General features: G+C 38.9%; 1 protein-coding gene across 3 annotated transcripts in view; it reads left to right on the plus strand.

The window, feature by feature from the left end:
- LOC137244544 (zinc finger protein 141-like) overlaps nucleotides 1–19,537 on the plus strand; it is a 128,856-nt gene extending 109,319 nt beyond the window's left edge. For all 3 annotated transcript variants that reach the window (XM_067773653.1, XM_067773656.1, XM_067773655.1), the window contains exon 8: nucleotides 19,131–19,537. The gene's annotated coding sequence lies outside the window, so the exon portion shown is untranslated. The remainder of the gene's footprint in view (nucleotides 1–19,130) is intronic.
- Nucleotides 19,538–19,936: the final 399 nt, after the last annotated feature.

Genomic DNA, 19,936 nt, shown 5'->3' on the forward strand with positions numbered 1-19,936 from the left:
GCTCTGGTCCGAGGTAATCGAATGAACCTGGTGGCGATAAAGCTTCGTGCTGACCTTTACGATCTGGATGACTTGGTAATTTTGGCGTTAATTGTATTACGCGGCAGCGTACTGCTGGCCCAGGAGGCGGAATTGGTGTCGGACGCTTTTTCCAAAGGTGGTAGTGTACCTCGGAAACGTAGAGAAAGGGGTTTATCTTCGGATAGCAATGGTTCTCATCAACATTTAATTTAGTGCCGTCCGCATCCGAATCGGAATCACTAGAACTTTCCGCACTAAGTGTGTCTGTGAAACGCCGACCTACTTCACTGGATATTATATACGTTGAGCTTGTGCCAACACGACACAACCGTGATAAGGTTTATTACCACCTGTTTGTTCTTCTAGTAGTTGGGCTAAGGAATCGGCCTGTAATTCCTCGTTGCAGTCTTTTGGTTCTTCCACAATACTCGCTTGAATATGTGCACAGCCGGCTAGGGTGTTTTGCGATTAGTTAAATATACGTGGGGATGTGCAGTTGATGTAGCAATAGTGCTAATAAAGCAGTTGGCGCCTTGCTGTTGAAGTTGTGCCAACAGATGTTACACGATCCTTTTTTTTTTTATCGCCGGGCCGCCACAAATTTAGCTGCAGTAAAATCACAATTCTTCTTGCTTTGTCATGCCGGAAACTCATGGCAAATTTTTCGCTCGTTGTGGTTTCTCAATTTTTCAGACTTCTTCTTGCTTTGTCATGCCGGAAACTCATGGCAATTTTCGCTAGTTGTGGTTTCTCAATTTTTCAGACTTCCTCTTACTTTTTCATGCCGGAAACTCATGGCAATTTTCGCTCGTTGTCGTTTCTCAAAAATTTTCAGACTTCTTACTTTGTTATGCCGGAAACTCATGGCAATTTTCGCTCGTTGTTGTTTCTCAATTTTTTCAGACTTTTTCTTACTTTGTCATGCCGGAAACTCATGGCAAATTTTTTCGCTAGTGATCGCCGGTCTTTCTTTCTTGTTTTTCGATACTTTTGTATCGCAACTTTCGCCCCATCACCAATCACTAGGTGTGTTCGCACGAAAACGCTCCCAAGTGGACCGTAACCGTAGACCATAACAGCAGACCGTGACACATTATGACAAACCAAACTGCTCTCGGGCAAACACTTCCAAAAAAGGCCTGTCTCGTCCACATTATAAATTTGCTCACTCCTTATTTTTGGCGCGACAGAGCAGCACGACAATCAATCACGAAAGCGGTTGTAGCCAGGTTAACCTAATTCTATTTTTGGGAAGCGACAGTGAGTGGCGTCCTTTTTATTTTGTCAATAAAAACTAAAATAGAAGTAAATAACAGATAATAAAAGCTAAACTCTTTCTTTCCCCCATTTTGACTCTTTGTTCCCAGTAAGTGAGTAAATAAATCAATGATTTTGTTCAATATAATTAGTTTTAATAGTCCCCCGAAAGATACCCCTTTTTTCTATCTGTTGTACCCCCAAATCCCCCAATTTTTTATTATCTGTCCCCCCTTTCGACATTTTCGGTCTGGGAACCCTAAAACCATTAAAAAACTCAAGTAACATTTAAAAGTTAATTCGAACTAACATCTTACCTATTATGATTGTGCGTGCATTAGACTAAGTGTAAAATATCAAGAATCAGGCATGCTTAACCAACGAACCGATATCATTTCGTTACGATAATTAACGTTAATAAACGAAACAAAGTAATTTCGTTTCGTTTATTAACGTAAAGAACGTCAAATTAACGAAATGATTTTGTTTCGTTTTCTGCCATATCAAAACGAAATCAAATCGTTTATGTTGATTATTAATTTCAAACTATGCTGGCTAAGTTGATTGATGGCGGAGTCATTAAAGGTGAAAGCATTAGCCAAGCTGATTGCAACTTTTCTCATGAATTTTGACAGTACGAACATTTCTCAGAGTATTTTTGACATTACCACCAACGAACTACACAAACAAATTACATGGAGATTGTGTGTGTATGTCCGCTCGCTGCTACCAGCTTACGGCTTCACCATGGCTATAGCATTGCCAGCACAATTCAAACATAAAGTATTACGTTTTTGTTAACGTTTTTAACGTTAACGAAAGCTTTTCGTTTCGGTTTAAAACGAGATACAATTTATCTTGATAATTTCTTTATCGATAATATTTCGAAGTGTTTCAATGGAAACGGTGGAAATTTTTTGATAAACGATTAGCTTAACGTTAAGGTGCATCCCTGTCAAGAATAAACAAAATTAGTGTTATCGATAGATCAACTTTTGAATTTAGTACATATCAACTTATATATTTAAGCAAAATTGTGCGTTGTTGAATAAGCATTAAACTTTAAACCAGTGGTGCACTTAACTAAATAATCATTAACATTAATACATATATGTATCAGTGAATTAAACAGGCGCTTTCAAATATAAAACTCAACAAAATACCAAACGCAACGCATCAGATAATCAATCAAACTTTATATGCAACAGCACTAAGCGCATCTACTTTAACATAAATGAACCAACATTCAGCGATTAGTAATTCATCATAAACTCGACTTCGCAATTCAAAATCACAAATGACGTTCGACATTTTAGACATACAAGAGCCCAACCAGCGTTAATAACACTGACAACATCAGCCGCCGTTCCTTTGCGTAAAGGCTTAAATGCATTGTAGCTACAACGTTAAGCTACGTTAATTAACAATCAAAAAAAAAAATCGACAGATCAAAATCATAGTTTTTTTATGCAAAAATTATAAAAATAATGAAAACGTAACATTTTTTTTCCAAAAAGAGTGTTGGAAGTTATCAGCAAAAAGGAAATCGCTTTGGTAAATAGTTCTCAAAATTCAAAAGGAGAAAATTCTATTATTACTAATTTGGTTAAGACAACATCTTCGATTTGTGAAAATTTTCAAAAACTATCTTTGGAATTAAGTGAATTTAGGAAATAAATTAGTCAGAATTATTCAAGATCACGTTCAGCAAGTCTCTCGTGATAATCCCAACTGGTTATGTAGATGTCACTACAAATTCGCAAATAAAGCTAAGAGGTGTGAAGAGCCGCCCCCAGCGGGTTAGGGGGTCAGAATATACCTGCGGTAGGTATGCCTGTCGTAAGAGGCGAATAAAATACAAGATTCAAGGGGCTGTGTAGCGCAACCCTTCAGGTTGCCAGCGCAATATATAAGTTCTCCAAACCCAATTGTCAACCTCACCTATCCGCGGCGAATCCTGTTTCACTAACAGACGAGGCTCTGGCGACTCTAAGCTCCTCATGGAACTTGGGGTTGGGGAGGGAGGGGATGGCCTGAAGGTTTAATGTGGCCACATAAATCGTTCCCGAGATGGTCGGGCTAGCACCTTAATGGTGCTGTGGTACCGGAGCGTACCGGATCTGTATCCGGCAAAGGACCATCACATCTATAACACTCCCCAAAGCCTTCGGGGAGCAACCTTATCGCTACAACAACAACAACATGTGAAGAGCCATGTGCGTTTGTGAAAAATAGTAATCCAACAAACTAAAATGTACCGTTGTTGCAATGACGAATAACGGAATCTCAGAAGTATCAACTCGTCGATTATTTATATTTGGCAAAGAAGACAAATTCAAGTTTTTGATTGATAGTGGGACAGAAATTTCAGTGCTTCCAGTTTCAAAGTTCTCGTGTACAAAAAAATCATCAGATATTATCTTAACGGCAGCTAATGGTTCAACGATTTTTACATACGGAAAAAACTTGTAAATGTTAATTTAGGTTTAAGGCGAGAATTTCCTTTTGTGTTTTTGATCGCTGATATAGCAAAACCGATTATAGGTGCAGATTTTTTATGCAAATATGGACTTTTTATTGATATTAAAAACAAATGTTTAGTAGATCCATAAACAAATTTATCAGTTAACACAATTTCGTACTATTGTAATGTCTCTCTTCCAAAAATTTTTTTCGGTAAGAGAGCAATACACAAAATTGTTGAAAGAATTTCCTTCCCTTATAGCAGAGCCAAATATTCGAAACCGGTTAAACATACCACAACTCATAGACTTGTTACAGAAGGCAATCTTCCTTTCTCAAAGCCCAGACGTCTAGACCCAATCAAATTTAAGGTAGCTAAAACTGAATTTGATTTTCTTGTAAAAACTGGAATTTGTAGACCATCAAATTCCTCTGTAGCATCACCACTTCATTTAGTACCAAAAAAAGAGGGTAATGATTGGCGCCCCTGTGGTGATTTTAGAAGACTTAATACTGTTACTGTTCCTGACCGCTATCCTTTACCACATATTCAGGACTTTAATATGAATCTAAGAAATAAAAAGATATTTTCAAAATTGCATCTTGTTAGAGCGTATCACCAAATTCCAATGGCAGAAGAAGATATTTATAAAACTGCGATTACTACTCCTTTTGGCATGTTTGAGTTCGAATGACTTTCGGATTGAGGAACTCAGCACAAACTTTTCAGAGATTCCTTAATGAAGTTGTGTGTGAATTAGATTTTGTTTACGCGTACATTGATGATCTTTTAGTTGCAAGTGAGAGTGAAGAGCAACATTTTAAAGATCTCCGTATACTTTTTGAACGTTTGTCTGAATATGGTTTGAGTGTTAAACCAAATAAATGCATTTTTGGTGTTACTAGAATTGATTTGCTAGGGCATAGTATTTCTGAATTAGGAATACGACCATCTGAAAATAGAATAAAAGCTATTCGAGATTTTGAGTTACCAAAATCCATTAAACAAACACAAAAGTTTATTGGTATGGTTAACGATTACCATAGATATATTTTACAATTAGCAGAATTTACAAGTAAAAAGCGAGGCAAAACTCTAATTTGGGATGATAAATCTATTAAAGCGTTTGAATGCATTAAAGATGAAATGAAATATAGTGCTTTTGATAGAGAACTATTAGCAATTTATCTTAAACTAAACATTTTCGATACCTATTAGAAAGACAAGAATTCACTGTGTTTAATGATCATAAGCCATTAATATTCGCTCTCAATTCAAAAACTGAACGAAGTTCACGACAAACCAGACATCTTGCAGTTATTGCACAATTTACAAGTGATATTCAGCATATTATTGGACAAGCAAATGTGGTAGCCGATACTTTTTCTAGGGCATTTGAAATAGAGGCAATTCAAAGTTCAGAACTTAATTTTAAAATTTTACAAAAGAAACAGCAACAAGATTATGAACTAAACAATCTTTTATCTCAACAATCATTTCAAAATTTAAAATTAGTTAAAATTCCTGTTTTAAATTTCAATATATGGTATGAATCATCCGTAGATTGTCCTAGACCGTTCGTTCCAAATAATTTACGCAAAATAGCATTTGATAAGTTACATGGGATAGTGCATCCGGGTACTAAAGCTACTCGCCGTCTAATTATAGAAAAATATTTTTGGTCAAACATGAGAAAAGAAATTAATAGATGGTCCAACGAATGTATTAGTTGTTAAAAATCTAAAGTTTGCCGACATACGAAGTCACCAGTTAGTAAAATTTCAATACCGAATAAAAGATTCGAACATATTCATTTAGATATTGTGGGGCCTTTACCTATTTCAAAGGGGTATCGCTATATTTTAACTATTATCGATAGATTCACACGTTGGCTAGAAGCATACATATTAAGGGTTTTTTCGGCATAAGCAATTGCAAATAAATTTTTACGTGAATATATACCTCGGTTTGGTGTACCACTAGAAATAACTACTGATCAGGGTGCTCAGTTTACTTCAAATTGTTTAAAGAATTAACAAAGTTATGAGGTGGGTTTGGTCAAAGGCTGAGGTATGCTCAGTCAATCCAGAGTCGGGTGGAGGTTCCACTTCACCCACCTAAATAAATACACAGTAAATTAGTGTTTTGACTTCGAACACACACACACACGGTGCTCTCAGGCTAGAATATCTACAACCTGGAATCCAGTAGAGAGAGACAGAGAGATGTTTTGTAAGTAGTGTCGCTGAGAATATTACGATTCAAGGACGGCGGTTCTCCACTGAGAGAAATAGAGGATGACGGTGGCTCTCGCCAGGGGGTGATAACGGTGGTAGTGATGATCACGCCCGAAGAGACAGTATTAAATGACGGTGGCTCTCGTCAAGGGGTGATAACGACGGTAGTGATGACGATCCAAGGACGGCGGTTCTCCACTGAGAGAGATAGAGTATGACAGTGGCTCTTGCCAGGGGGTGATAACGGCGGTAGTGATAATCACGCCCGAAGAGACAGTATTAAATGACGGTGGCTCTCGTCAAGGGGTGATAACGACGTTAGTGATGACGGCGCTTCCCAAGGCCGTCGGTTCTATGTACCGGAGCGACTCGGGATTTTTCCCGACCAAGGACTGCCATTTCAGTGTAACCCCATTTAATTTGTTGCGTCCCTCCCACAAATTGTCATCCTCCCAGCAGCTCCTTGCAGCGGGACTGCTCCATATTCTCTTGCCGCGGGAAGGTATAGAACCCAATCCGGGTCCGTCTCCTGACCCGGTCCTGAGAAATGGTTTTGCTGCATCTGCCGGAAAAGAATCTTTTTAGGACGGTCATACTCTTGTCAGTGTGTCTCGTGTAAGGGATGGTTGCATCGGACAGGTTGTTCTGGGCTAGACCCCAAAACCAGACGTCCAAGTAACTTCTATAAATCTTTTGTGGCTCCTTGCTGTTCACGTCCTAGGACGTGTCGTAGTCTGCGCCTTAGCGCCCCGCTACCTTCCAGCAGCCTCGCTGCTCAGCAAGCCACAACAAGTACCCGCTGTTGCTCGCGCCCCACGGCGCCACCAACTCACACGGCTGCTCCCACTCATACCTACAATCTCCGTAGTAGAGTCGGGAGCAATGCCGAGCATCAGCCCCCGTCTTCTTCCCCCTCTTTTCCGGCAGAAATTGTGTAGGTCAGGGAAACAGACTCTTAGTCCCTACCTCCCTTTGCACCGTTTGCCAGCACAGAATATATACGTTTGCGACATCCGCCCAATGCAGCTCCTGCCATGGACGGTGCCTCTTTCCTAGATGTTCTGGTCTCCGCGACGGCAACTCCCGCAGGTTTCTTTGCGCCATGTTGCCAGGCCGCATACCTAAATATACCGGGTACCCCAATGCCTACCCAAGGACGTCTAGTCCCAGGGCCTCAACAGCAATCGCGTTCTGGCCTTCCACAACCCATGCGTAGTCACCCGTCACTTACTCCCAGAGTGACGACGTCTCCTCCTATGCACTTCAGAATTCTGCGGTTAAACTGTAATGGATTAACTGGGAAGATCACCGAGATAGTCGATTTCATGAAGCGGCACGGCATCCGCATTGCTGCGATTCCAGAGACTAAACTCACAGCAAGATCTGCATTGCAGACCTGTTCTGGATATAATGTCCACAGAAAAGATCGCTAGAGCTGAAATGGAGGCGGCCTCGCGTTTATCATACACCACAATGTGCAATATCATATATTTGATCCCGACATCGACCACAGGGACAGTGTCTTAGAACGTCAAGGATTATCTGTCCGGCCGGGCGATGCAAATCTAGAAATCATCAACATCTACATCCCTCCTGTCATCTGTTGCCCTAGTGGATACCACCCTGATATCAGCGGCGTACTCACTGGAAACAATCGCATTATCTTACGCGATTTCAATGCCCATCACGATCTATGGCATTCAAACTTGCGGGTGGACAGTAGGGGTGAGATGTTAGCGGATCAAATAGAAGAAACGATGTTCTGCACTATAAACGGAGACGTCCCCACACGTATGGTAGGAAGCTGTCACAGTTCGCCGGATATTTCAATCATGAGCGCAGAACTCGTAAACTGCGTCAACTGGCAGCCGATGGTAACATTGGCATCCGACCACCTGCCTATACTTATTTCGCTCGAGCGTCCCGCCGACTTCATCGTCGCAGAAAAACGCACTTTCATTAACTTTAAAAAAGGAAAGTGGGACGAATACAAATCCTTTACAGACAACCGCTTAGCTGCCCTCCCTATCCCAACTGATGTCCACCAAGGGGAGCGTGTTTTCCGCAAGGTCATTGAATCCGCCTCGGCCCGTTTCATTCGCGCCGGTAGAATTCCGGAAATTCGGCCCCACTTCCCGGCAGAGGCTGCAAGTTTAGCGAGAGAACGTGACCTTATAAGACAGCTCGATCCCGGCGACCCCCAAATAAGGGATATAAACAAACGCATCAGATTGCTTGTGGATGAACACAAGCGGGCGAAATGGGAGGAGCACCTAAGCGGTTGTAACCTCTCTGCCGGTGTAGGTGAACTTTGGTCCACTGTACAGTCCCTATCGAATCCGTCTAGGCACAATGACAAAGTTTCCATCGCCTTTGGCGACAAAGTGCTGTTGGATGCGAAAAAATGCACGAGCGCTTTCTACCGACAATACATAATGCATCCTACGGTCGACAAAGATAGACGGAGAGCCAATAGACACGCACATAAACACAAATTCAGCGCGTCACCAATCACCATCACCGCCAAAGAGGTTGAGGATGCCATCGGTCATGCTAAACCAACCAAAGCAGTGGGCCCAGACGGCATAGCCATGCCGATGCTTAAAAGCCTAGGGAAAGAGGGTTTCAAATATTTAGCACGTGTCTTCAACCTGTCTCTTTCCACCTTTGTGATACCCGAAAAATGGAAAATGGCCAAGGTGGTCCCGCTACTAAAACCTGGGAAACCAGCTAACATAGGAGAGTCATATCGCCCGATATCTCTCCTGTCGCCAGTAGCCAAGACGCTTGAAGCCATTTTGTTCCCCTACTTCAAAGCAAATTTGCAGCTGGCCTGTCATCAGCATGGCTTTAGAAAACTCCATAGCACCACCACCGCGCTAAATACCATTGGCACCCTGATAAATAGTGGCTTATATCAGAAGCCCCACCATAGAACAGTACTCGTAGCGCTAGACCTATCAAAAGCTTTTGATACGGTCAAACATGGCACGTTACTGCAAGACTTGGAAGGGTCTACCCTTCCCCCATGTCTTAAAAGGTGGACCGCAAATTATCTGGGTGGTCGGCAGGCATCGGTGCAATTCAGAAACGAAATATCAAAGCCAAGAAGAATTAAACAAGGGGTGCCACAGGGTGGTGTCCTATCCCCACTTTTGTTTAATTTTTACATATCAAAACTACCTTCGCCACCGGAATGAGTTACTATCGTTTCTTACGCCGATGACTGCACAATAATGGCCACAGGCCCGGGCCCAAAGATCGATGAGCTTTGCAACAGAATAAACGGCTACCTCCCTGATCTCCCCAGTTTTTTCACCTCGCGAAACCTGGCATTATCACCGACTAAATCATCCGCGACCTTATTTACAACTTGGACGTCCCAAATGTCGACAATTTTGAACATCCTCGTCGATGGCACTACGCTACCGACTGTCCTACACCCCGAAATCTCGGGTGTGACGTTTGATCAGGATCTACCTTTTTGGTGAGCACGCAGCCGCAATTGTTCCGAAAACCCAGAGCCGTATAAAATCCTCAAATCCCTTGCTGGCAGTACTTGGGGAAAAGACAAAGAAACGCTATTACCACATACAAAGCAATTGGCCAGCCTTTTGCGTGCTACGCGTCCCCTATATGGTCGCCAAGCCTAAATGCAGGTAAATGAGTTTTGACATCAGTGAGCGAATTCTGAATGTCTCTTTATTCAAATATTTCAGCTTATTTATATTAAATTATTCTAAACATATTATTACATATATATTTACATTTAAGCATACATACTTACATGCATATCTAACTTAAGCATACATACTTACATACCTACATACAACTCGATACAAAATATGTACCTACACATCCGTGTTGAGCTGTGACTTCTGTGGGAAATGCAATTTTTGCAATTTTGCTGGAATTCAAATTTTTTTGGTTGTGTGTTGTACACACACCTGTATTAAATCGTGTGACTGGCTATGTCAGCAATAATTATCAAATGCATATTTATGTGTTGATGAACATTTAGACTATTTTTGTATCAGGGTAGCATATTAGACTGATTTAAATATTTGGCATTAAATTGTTGGCTGTTTATACTACATCTCCCTTTTTTTCAGAATGCTTATGCATTTGGAGAATGCTTACTATCGTGTTCGCTACAAAAATGCCATCAGTCAATTCTTGATGAGGTACTAATAGTTCCTTATTGTCGCTATTGATATGAACCTGTCTAATTACTTCGGCGCTTGCGGGTATTTTAATGCTATTAATTGTTGGTTTATTTGTCATTTGTATAAATATATCTTCTGGGTAATCATATGGTCGTAGTATTAGGCTGTCCCCATTTTTATTATAATCTAAAATGCAATTATATTTTTTAATGAAGCCGAGTCCCAAAATTCCATCACATGGGATTGGGAAATTGTCTTCTGCTATGTGAAATTTGTGTCCTATTAAAAGACTATCATCTGTTAGATCTGCTTTTACTGTTCCAAGTGTGCTTGTTATGCCTCGGCCAATACCTTTTAAATCTGTGATCTGTGAGTTATTTATTGTGACATTACTGTCAATTTGACCCTTCTTTATTATTGAGATATCCGCTCCTGTATCTATCAGGAATGTCGATTTTGACTTATTTAGGGTAGTATTGGAAGATATGTAGCTGTTTAGATGCAAGTTGAATGTGCATATTTTATTACCGTTAGAATTTACTGTTGTAGTGGAGTTTGCTGGTTTTCCTGTTAGTTTATATTACTGACCTCCAAAATTACGTCTTTGGAAATTATTACTTTGTCTCTTACTATTGTTGTTATTATATCTGTTAGTATTACCATAATATCTTCGGTTTTGGTTACCTCGATAATTATTTTGGTAGCTTCTTCGGAAGTTACCTCGGTAATTACCTTGTGAGCGCGTCAGGCGTAACACTGTATTTGGGTTACCCGTGACTTCAGTACAGCTATTCGTGAATTTTGAAATAGCCTCGTGCATAGATGTGAACGTTCCTGCTTGCATTATCAGTTTAACTCTTTCGTTAGCCGAGTTCTTACACATGGCCTTTACAGCTGATTGTGTGGCATATTTGGTTGCCACATCAGGTGCAAGACCGTCTGATATGTAAGCACCTTCCAACAATTTTGTTAATTTTTCGATTTCGGCAGTGTACTGGTTAGCTGTTTTACTGCGCTGTTGGACGTTTAGGAGTTTTGCCGTCAAAACTTCTACAGATTCACCTTTAATTGCTGAACCCAACTTTTGCCTTATTGCTAGTATTGAGTTTTCAGTGCTCAAAAGGTGTCTAGCTGTTCCCTTGAGCTTAGTTTTTATCATGGAGACTGCTATGGTCTCGTGAGTATCCTTAATTTGTTCTAGGATATCTAGTGCGTCTAAGAAGCTATGTAAGTTCTCATGTTTACCATCAAACTCAGGTAGAATTGACGAAGCGGTTTTTAAGAATTCTAATGTGGTTTGAGCCATTTTGTCTTTTCTTGTTTGGTAGTTTGGCGTCTCTGTTAAAATTTCCTTTTGTTCCTGTTTTTCTTCTTCTTTTTGTTCTACTTTTGGTTCCTCTTCTAAATCGGATGCTGACTCCAGAAGGAATGTGCTATATTCTATTTCTATTTCCTTCTTGAAACTCGTTGGTACTATGAATTCTATATCATATCTTGCCAGTGAGGACACCAATTTGTCTCTAATGCTGGAAAAAATTTGATATGCTTGGTCTTTTCGATTGCCGTCTAGCTTACCATTTAACTGTTGAATTATTTTTCCTATTTTGTTAAATGCTAAAACTATTATTTTAAGATGCGTTACTACTGTTTCTGCCTTAACTTTTGTATTTTTATTAATACATTTGTAAGATTTTTCTCCTATAGTTTTTTCTTCTATGAGTAGTTTAACGATATCTTCTCATTTGCCCATTGGAGATGGCAGTTAAAATTTAGTTAAACCTTATCTAAACCGTCTGCGCGGCTGGTATATCGCTTTTTTAGGAATTTATTATGGGTTGAGTAGAGTTTCAGAAACAAACTGATACAACTGACTACGCATATTATTAGAAGCATGATTTTGATAGTATCTAGTGCCTCAGTATGATCTACTACTTGGACTGAGTTTACAACGTTTGCCGTCGGTTTTTTTTTTTTTACTCTTGGCTTCCCATCGTAAAATAAAATATGAAGACAAAAAATCTTTTTTTTTTTGTTTTTTTGGTTTCTTTTATTAAAAAAATGTGTCTCTTTTTTTTCAATATATTAATCTGTTCTTCCCATAAATTTGACTTCGTACCTATATAATTCTTCGGGTGTTGTTGCTGGTGGGTTTCTTACATTCCATATTGTTGGTTCCCCAGGCATATCAATAAGTTTCCACCATTTTTTCAACCATACTAGAGTTTTTTCCTCATCTACAATTTTAATTTCATTTTTAAGGTCCTCAAGTGGGCCTTTTACATAACTTTTAATTTTTCTTGATCTTTCCATAATTTTAAAATCAATAGTTTTACAAAATTGTATTTATTTTTTTTTTTTGTCAACACCCTAATGTTTACATTGTTGGGTTTGGTTTTTATTTTGATAATAATTTTTCCTTAATTCCTTGATTTCTTGTTTTAGTTTAATTTTTTCTGCCTGATTTGTGCTTAAATTAATTTTTTCATAAATCTTGGCTATTGTTTTTCGAATGGCAAATTGCTTTCCTCCTCTTTTTCTTTTCAATTTTATCGGTTTTGGAACTTTAGGTTCCTCAATTTTTTGAATCTTATTTCTCTGTCTATATTCCTCGATTGTTATTGGCTTAGGGCCTTGTTTGAGTATTTCAGGTGTTTTGTTTTCACCTTCTTGGAACTTCAGATATAGTTTAACTAATCTCCCAAAGGTTTGATCAAATTGGCTTTGACTTTGTATGTTCTCTTCTTGGAACATATCTCAAAATTTAGCAAAAAAAAAGTTTTTACAGCAGAAATTTGAATTTTTGCATGTCAATAGGCAGCCGTTAGGTTGCCCGAATATTTTTCCTGCTTAGAAATTATGTCTAAAATGTTAAAACTATTTCAAAATTAAGGTAATTATATTTATTATATTTATACTTATTATGCTGCCTCTCTTATTCCGAAGTGGTTCTTTTGTTCCTTCCAAGGTAATGTCAATAGTTTTACTGGTCATATCCACTGCTCCTGCATCATTTCGATTATAAAGCCCGTAAAATATCATAAAAATTGCTAAATGGCGTAATTTTTGAGTTCTTCAAATTTAATTCATCGAAAACATCATTTGCTTCTTTTACAAGGCTTAGGCTGTAATCAGCCAGTAAAATCTTTGCCAGCTATAAAATTAGGCTGAAAATTCAGCCAGTAGAACCATAGGCAGGATCGCAATATAAAAGATTAAATCCAGGTAAATGAGTTTTGACATCAGTGAGCGAATTCTGAATGTCTCTTTATTCAAATATTTCATCTTTTTTATATTAAATTATTCTAAACATATTCTTACATACATATTTACATTTCAGCATACATACTTACATGCATATATACCTTAAGTATACAACTCGATACAAAATATGTACCTACACATCTGTGTTGAGCTGTGGCTTCTGTGGGAAATGCAATGTTTGCAAATTTGCTGGAATTCAAATTTGTTAAATTTGATTTGTTATTAAATCGTGTGACTGGCTATGTCAGCAATAATTATCAAATGCATATTTATGTGTTGATGAACATTTAGACTATTTTTGTATCAGGGTAGCATATTAGACGGATTTAAATATTTGGCATTAAATTGTTGGCTGTTTGCACTACAACAGGCCTGACAAAATACTGCGCTCAGAACCGCCACGGGCTGTCTTCTTATGTCCCCAGAACACCATCTACATAATGAGGCGAGAATACTCCCCATCAGGGAGAGAAATGAGATGCTAACCAAACAGTACCCAGAAACCTGGGCATCCCAACAGACATCTGATTGATGAGCCAGCACCGCCTAGGGACTTAAGGAGTCATCTCCGTAAGCATTTTGAGGAAATACGGCACCTGAGAACTCAGCCGTATGAAGCGAAAAAACAGCGGGTTAGGGGATCAGAATATACCCGCGGTAGGTATGCCTGTCGTAAGAGGCGACTAAAATACCAGATCCAAGGGGCTGTGTAGCGCAACCTTTCAGGTTGCCAGCGCAATATATAGCTTCTCTAAACCCAATTGTCAACCTCACCTATCCGCGGCGAATCCTGTTTCACTAACAGACGAGGCTCTGGCGACCCCAAGCTCCTCATGGAACTTGGGGGTAGGGAGGGAGGGAATGGCCTGAAGGTTTAACGTGCCCACATAAATCGTTCCCGAGATGGTCGGGCTAGCACCTTAATGGTGCTATGGTACCGGAGCGTACCGGATTTGTATCCGGCAAAGGACCATCACTTCGATAATACTCCCCAAAGCCTTCGGGGAGCAACCTTATCGCTACAACAACAACAACAACAAGCGAAAAAACACAAGCAGGTCCTTGGTGAACTCCACAAACAGGCATCAGACCTTTATGCCGGGAATTGCCCGATGAATCCAGTACTCAGGGAATAGTACTCAAAACTTGCGGAAGAGGAACGCATACTCCCCAGGGAAACGCGAGTCACTCTGGCTCAACTTCGTTCTGGATACTGTAACAGGTTAAACTCTTACATATCCAGAATCAACCCCGACATACAAAATGTATGCCCCGCTTGCAATGTGTCCCCACATGACACCAACCATCTCTTTAATTGTAATGTGGAACCAACGCCTCTAACACCCCTCTCATCATGGTCCACCCCTGTTGAAACAGCAAGTTTCCTTGGACTCCCGTTAGAGGATATTGATGACAATTTTTGATCGGTCGCAGCTATAAGGTGGGGCGAAACATTGCTACAACAACAACATGACGGCGGTAGTTCTGATCACGCCCGGAGAGTATTGAATGATGGTGGTTCTCAGCAAAGAGCTATGACGACGGTGGTGGCTAGACTCCGGGATGGGACGTCTCAGAAGAGATGAGGACCAAAATGTTAGGGCTGCCCAATAAACCGGGGAGAAGGACCATCGGCAGAACCGACCATGTAACTTTACCCCCCGTCAACCCAAAGGGAGTCGCTTGAATGTATGTATATATATTGGCTCGGGCAATCTGCCCGCCACAGGCGTAGGGACGGGTTTCCTTCCTACCAGAGAGGACTACCCGTGCATTACCTTTGCTGTGAGTAATAAGGGGTGTAACTCCCGTCTTACTCACAGGAAATGCAGGTAAACCGGGGGGGGGGGGGGGGGGGGGGGCGTCCGATAGGCAGGGGTTGGCCGTACTATCGGTGGAACTGACCTTGTAACGCTCCCCCGTGACCCAAAGGCATGCACTTCACTCACCTAAGCCGAAGTGTGCCTGGTATGATTTGAAAAATCATCTTATTCCTCACTGTCTATGAACACACTGGGAATTCTACTCGCATTGCCGCTCACAGTGCGACGCGCGATGGTTGTTAGGCCGGTATGTATATATGTATGCCGGTATGTGTGCATGGTTATCAGCATGCATTGTGTTTCCGCGGTAGGCCAGTAATATGCAGTAGGTACATATAATATTAGGGTGGGTGTAAAATGGGGAATAGATATTGTGGCGTAGTATTTGCTACGTTACAAAGTTATTAGATAGCCATCAAATTACAACGTCAGCTTATCATCCTCAAGCGAATGGCATTGTAGAGCGATTTCATGGACAATTGAAATCTTCTTTAATGGCTACAAATGGAACCAAAGATTGGTATGGTGAGCTACCTCTAATACTGTTAGGCTTGCGATCAACATTTAAGGAAGATATTTCTGCTGCACCGGCTGAAATGGTTCTTGGACAGAATTCACGGTTGCGTGGTGAGCTTATTGTTCCAACATTTGAAAATTAATCGGCAAACGAAATTTTGGAAATGTTCATTCGAGTTTAAATCATCACAACTCCAATGTTGGTATTTACGTTCCGAGAGATTTACAAACATGTAAATTTGTTTTTGTTCGTTTAATTAATAAGAGTTCTTTACAACAACCTTATGAAGGTCCATACAAGGCACTTGAAAAAAACAAGAAGTATTTTAAAATTGAAATTGATAATGAAATTAAAACTATTCCGATTGACAGGCTAAAACCAGCGATTATTGAAACGTTACCTAACAACTCTAGCACTTATCACAATAACAGTGGAACAAAAAAGAAAGTTACATTTAATTTATTTAATGGTTATTCTCTGGAAGGGGAGTAATGTAGGGTTCTTAAATTATATTGAATCAATTATTATTTTTATTTAACTTTGTGTTTAAGTTACTTTGAACTTTGTAATTTTAATATGTTTTATCAATATTTTAATTTTCAATATTGATATTTTAATTTCCAAAAATTTTCAAATAATTATTCAATTTTACATTATCAAGATACATACCTATAATATTTTATTTTGAATAATTTCGGTTAATATTTATATTAATAAAAAATAAAGCATTCTACAGTACATACATAAGTCAATTTTAAATATAGCAGATGTTGTATAGACTCTTAAAGCGGGAGTCATTGGTGCCGTATGTCGTATCGCTGTAGTCGTATCCCTAACGTAATCAGCTGTTTATCGTTACGACGGTAAACCAAAAACCAATTGGTTGGCTACGATACGGTTACGACCTTAGCGGCACCAATAATCGATTGCATTGATTCTCATAAGGTTGGTCGAATCAGCTGTTAAAAGGTTACCGATATGGTTACCGATAAAGCACCAATGTCTCCAGCTTAAGGCTTGGTTTCCTCGGAAAGCGGTATCGCTTTATTACGACCGCTAAAGAACGCCCGGTATACACACCGTTTTCAGCGGCACCGCTTTGTTTGAAACTATGAACACTTACGGCAGACGATCCACCAAATTGTATTTTACATTTTTCCTTTTATTTTAGTTTTTCCTCTTATTTTTTAACTGCGCATACAAAAATAAAACATGTTCAAAAAAATTAAAATTCAAAAATATTGTTTATTTTATAAATATTTGACAAAATGTTCACCGTTTTGACAATAGCGATGGCAAAAAACGGTGATGAACGAGTTTCTACCGCCATGATGGCCGTAATATTTTATGCACTGCCGCTATATTACGTTACGGTGAACATCACCGTCTTCTTAGTTTACACATTATTACTTTTACACTGCAACATTTTTGACAACATACTATACAGCTGGAGATATTGGTGCTTTATCGGTAACCTTATAACAGCTGATTCGACCAACCTTATGGGAATCAATGCAATCGATTATTGGTGCCGCTAAGGTCGTAACCGTATCGTAGCCAACCAATTGGTTTTTGGTTCACCATCGTAACGATAAACAGCTGATTACGTTAGGGATACGACTACAGCGATACGACATAAGGCACCAATGACTCCCGCTTACCGCTATGTAACGGCCGCTAAATAGCGGTACCGCTTTTGAGGAAACCAAGCCTTTACGGAACACGATATTTGAATATGTATGTTTCTTTTAAATTATTTCGTTCGTGACGTTTCTCTTTAAACGTATTCTTAAAATATATGTAACAAACAACTGGGTATATAATGTTCGGTCCAACCTTAAACTTCCTTACTTGTTTTCTCCTAAATTCGAAACATACGATCTCGTTTTAGAAAAGTTTCTTCACTTTTGGTAAAAATTCCGAAGTACTCACTTGGATCGAGTATACTCGATACCTTTTACTGAGTATAAACACTGGAGTCGATACTTTGATCTGAGTCTTTTAAATGAGTACCCGTATCCATACTTTTTTTAAAAGTTCTATCACTAGTTGTGAGGAAAATATGTGTACCGAAGTTTGTCAAGTGACTTAACTGATCTTCTACTTATGGCTCCTGAAACGTTAGATTGAGCTTGGAGAAAAAAGAGGAAACCCTCCTCTCCATTTCCAATTTTGTGAATTTTTTTAATTTTCATGGAATACACTGTAGAAGTATTTTTTGCAGATATGTATATAGCCTGTAATATCCTTTAACGGTATCTTTAAATCTCTTTTATATAAAACTGCGCTCGGCCCTTTACCAATTTCGGTAATTTTTCCAGACTCATGCCCCAAGACAATGAAGTAGTTTACCAAGTTTTGTAATGGCAACTTAAACCTTTTTTGAGTTATGCGGCGCTACGCCCCTTATTGAATATTTTAATTAGAGGTAAGTGTTTCAACCAACACATGAAATTTGATTACTGTAGCTGCATCATTTACTGAATAATCAAGTTTTTGATGCTTTCTAAAATATATATGCATAAAAAGTGGGTGTGGGTATTGTCTGATGTCGCCCATTTTAAATAGCTATGAGAGATGAGTGCCAAGGAATCCACATATAAAATGTCATCAAGATATCTTAAAATTTACTCAAGTTATCGGGTTCACGTGGCTAAAAGAATTTCTTTTTCACCCGGATCATGTTGATATATGGAAATCTATATTTATTCTAATTAGATTGTTATACTCAATCGTATTATAACTCCTTATGTAAGCTTGATTTTTAGTGGGTTATATCCTTATATAAAAGGGGGACTCAAGATAGCATATAAACTTATAAGGTGTAAAATTATATCCATTTACACACGCGGTTATATGAACGCACCTAGTAATACTCTTGATAAACTTGATTGTTTTTCAGCTGTATTATTTCCAAAAAAAATTGTTTGATTGTTATACAAATTAAAAAATACCAAGATTAAGTGAAAAATCAAAACTAAAACGCCTTTACTTGCTGATGTTGAATATTTTTGATGAAAATGCCGTCTGTAATGTCTGCAAGGTTGCATTCCTTTGAGTTTACCGCGTTTATACAATGAAATGTGCGCGTAAATTTATACAAATTGTGTAAATGATTTTTCATACAAAATTTGACAGCTCGTGCGTAAACTAGATAAATTTATACGTTTACACACTTTATAAGGCATTTATACGATTACATGAGTCACCCTAAAAGCTCGTAATACAAAAGTGGTATCTTTATCTCCTTATGTAAGCCTTATTTTAATTGATCTATAAGCCTTCTAATAAGGCAGTTATTTTCTTACTAATGCCTTCTCATAATTCCTTATGTGAGCTTTATTTTAAATGAGTTATAAGCTTATACATAACGTCATCTTTCAGATAAACCTTATGCCGTACAGTACAGAAAAACAAGGAGTATTATAAGGATTACACCAAGCTCGTACTTATTGCGCTAAACTATCGAAACCAGTAATTTGGACAGTTGGTTGGAATGCAGCCGCTCGAAATCACGTCCATTCTGACAGCACTGAAAATCAATTAAGAACAATTCAGCGATTCCAATAACACATTAAATGATACACAAAACGGATTTACTATTAATTTTGTATGCTTTTGCATGAACGTTGAGAACTCTTGCTATGAGAAAGGGATGATGGAGTGGTAATGAATTATGTCATAGCTATCAACATCAAAATTTTGAATTTAGGTTAACTATGTACATAATTAACTAAATAAAATTATGATATGATACGTGGCTCAGAACCATGCCCATAACCTGCAGCTGACGTTTAAATATTTTTTTAATTTCTCATCGCTGTCACTTTTAATTTTTTGTTTTGATTTAAAGTTTTTCATAAAAAAAACTCTAACTTCAAAATTTTTTCTTCATTTAACTCTATTACATGAAACATTTTTTCTTGAATCTTTTTGTTTTGTTTTTTCCTGAATCTGCACTGTTTACTTACTTAATTGGCGCGTAACCGTTTAAACAGTTATGACCGTACAACAAGGCGTGCCAGTCGCTCTTTCTTTCTGCCAACCGGCGCCAATTGGTCACACCAAGGGAGTTTAAATCGTTCTCCACCTGGTCTTTCCATCAGAGTGGGGGCCGCCGTCTACCTCTGCTTCCATAGGCGGGTTCCAATAGAAACACTTTCTTGGCCGGAGCGTCACCTTTCATTCGC

Source organism: Eurosta solidaginis, chromosome 3 (assembly GCF_040869045.1).
Source record: "Eurosta solidaginis isolate ZX-2024a chromosome 3, ASM4086904v1, whole genome shotgun sequence".
NCBI lineage: Eukaryota > Metazoa > Arthropoda > Insecta > Diptera > Tephritidae > Eurosta > Eurosta solidaginis.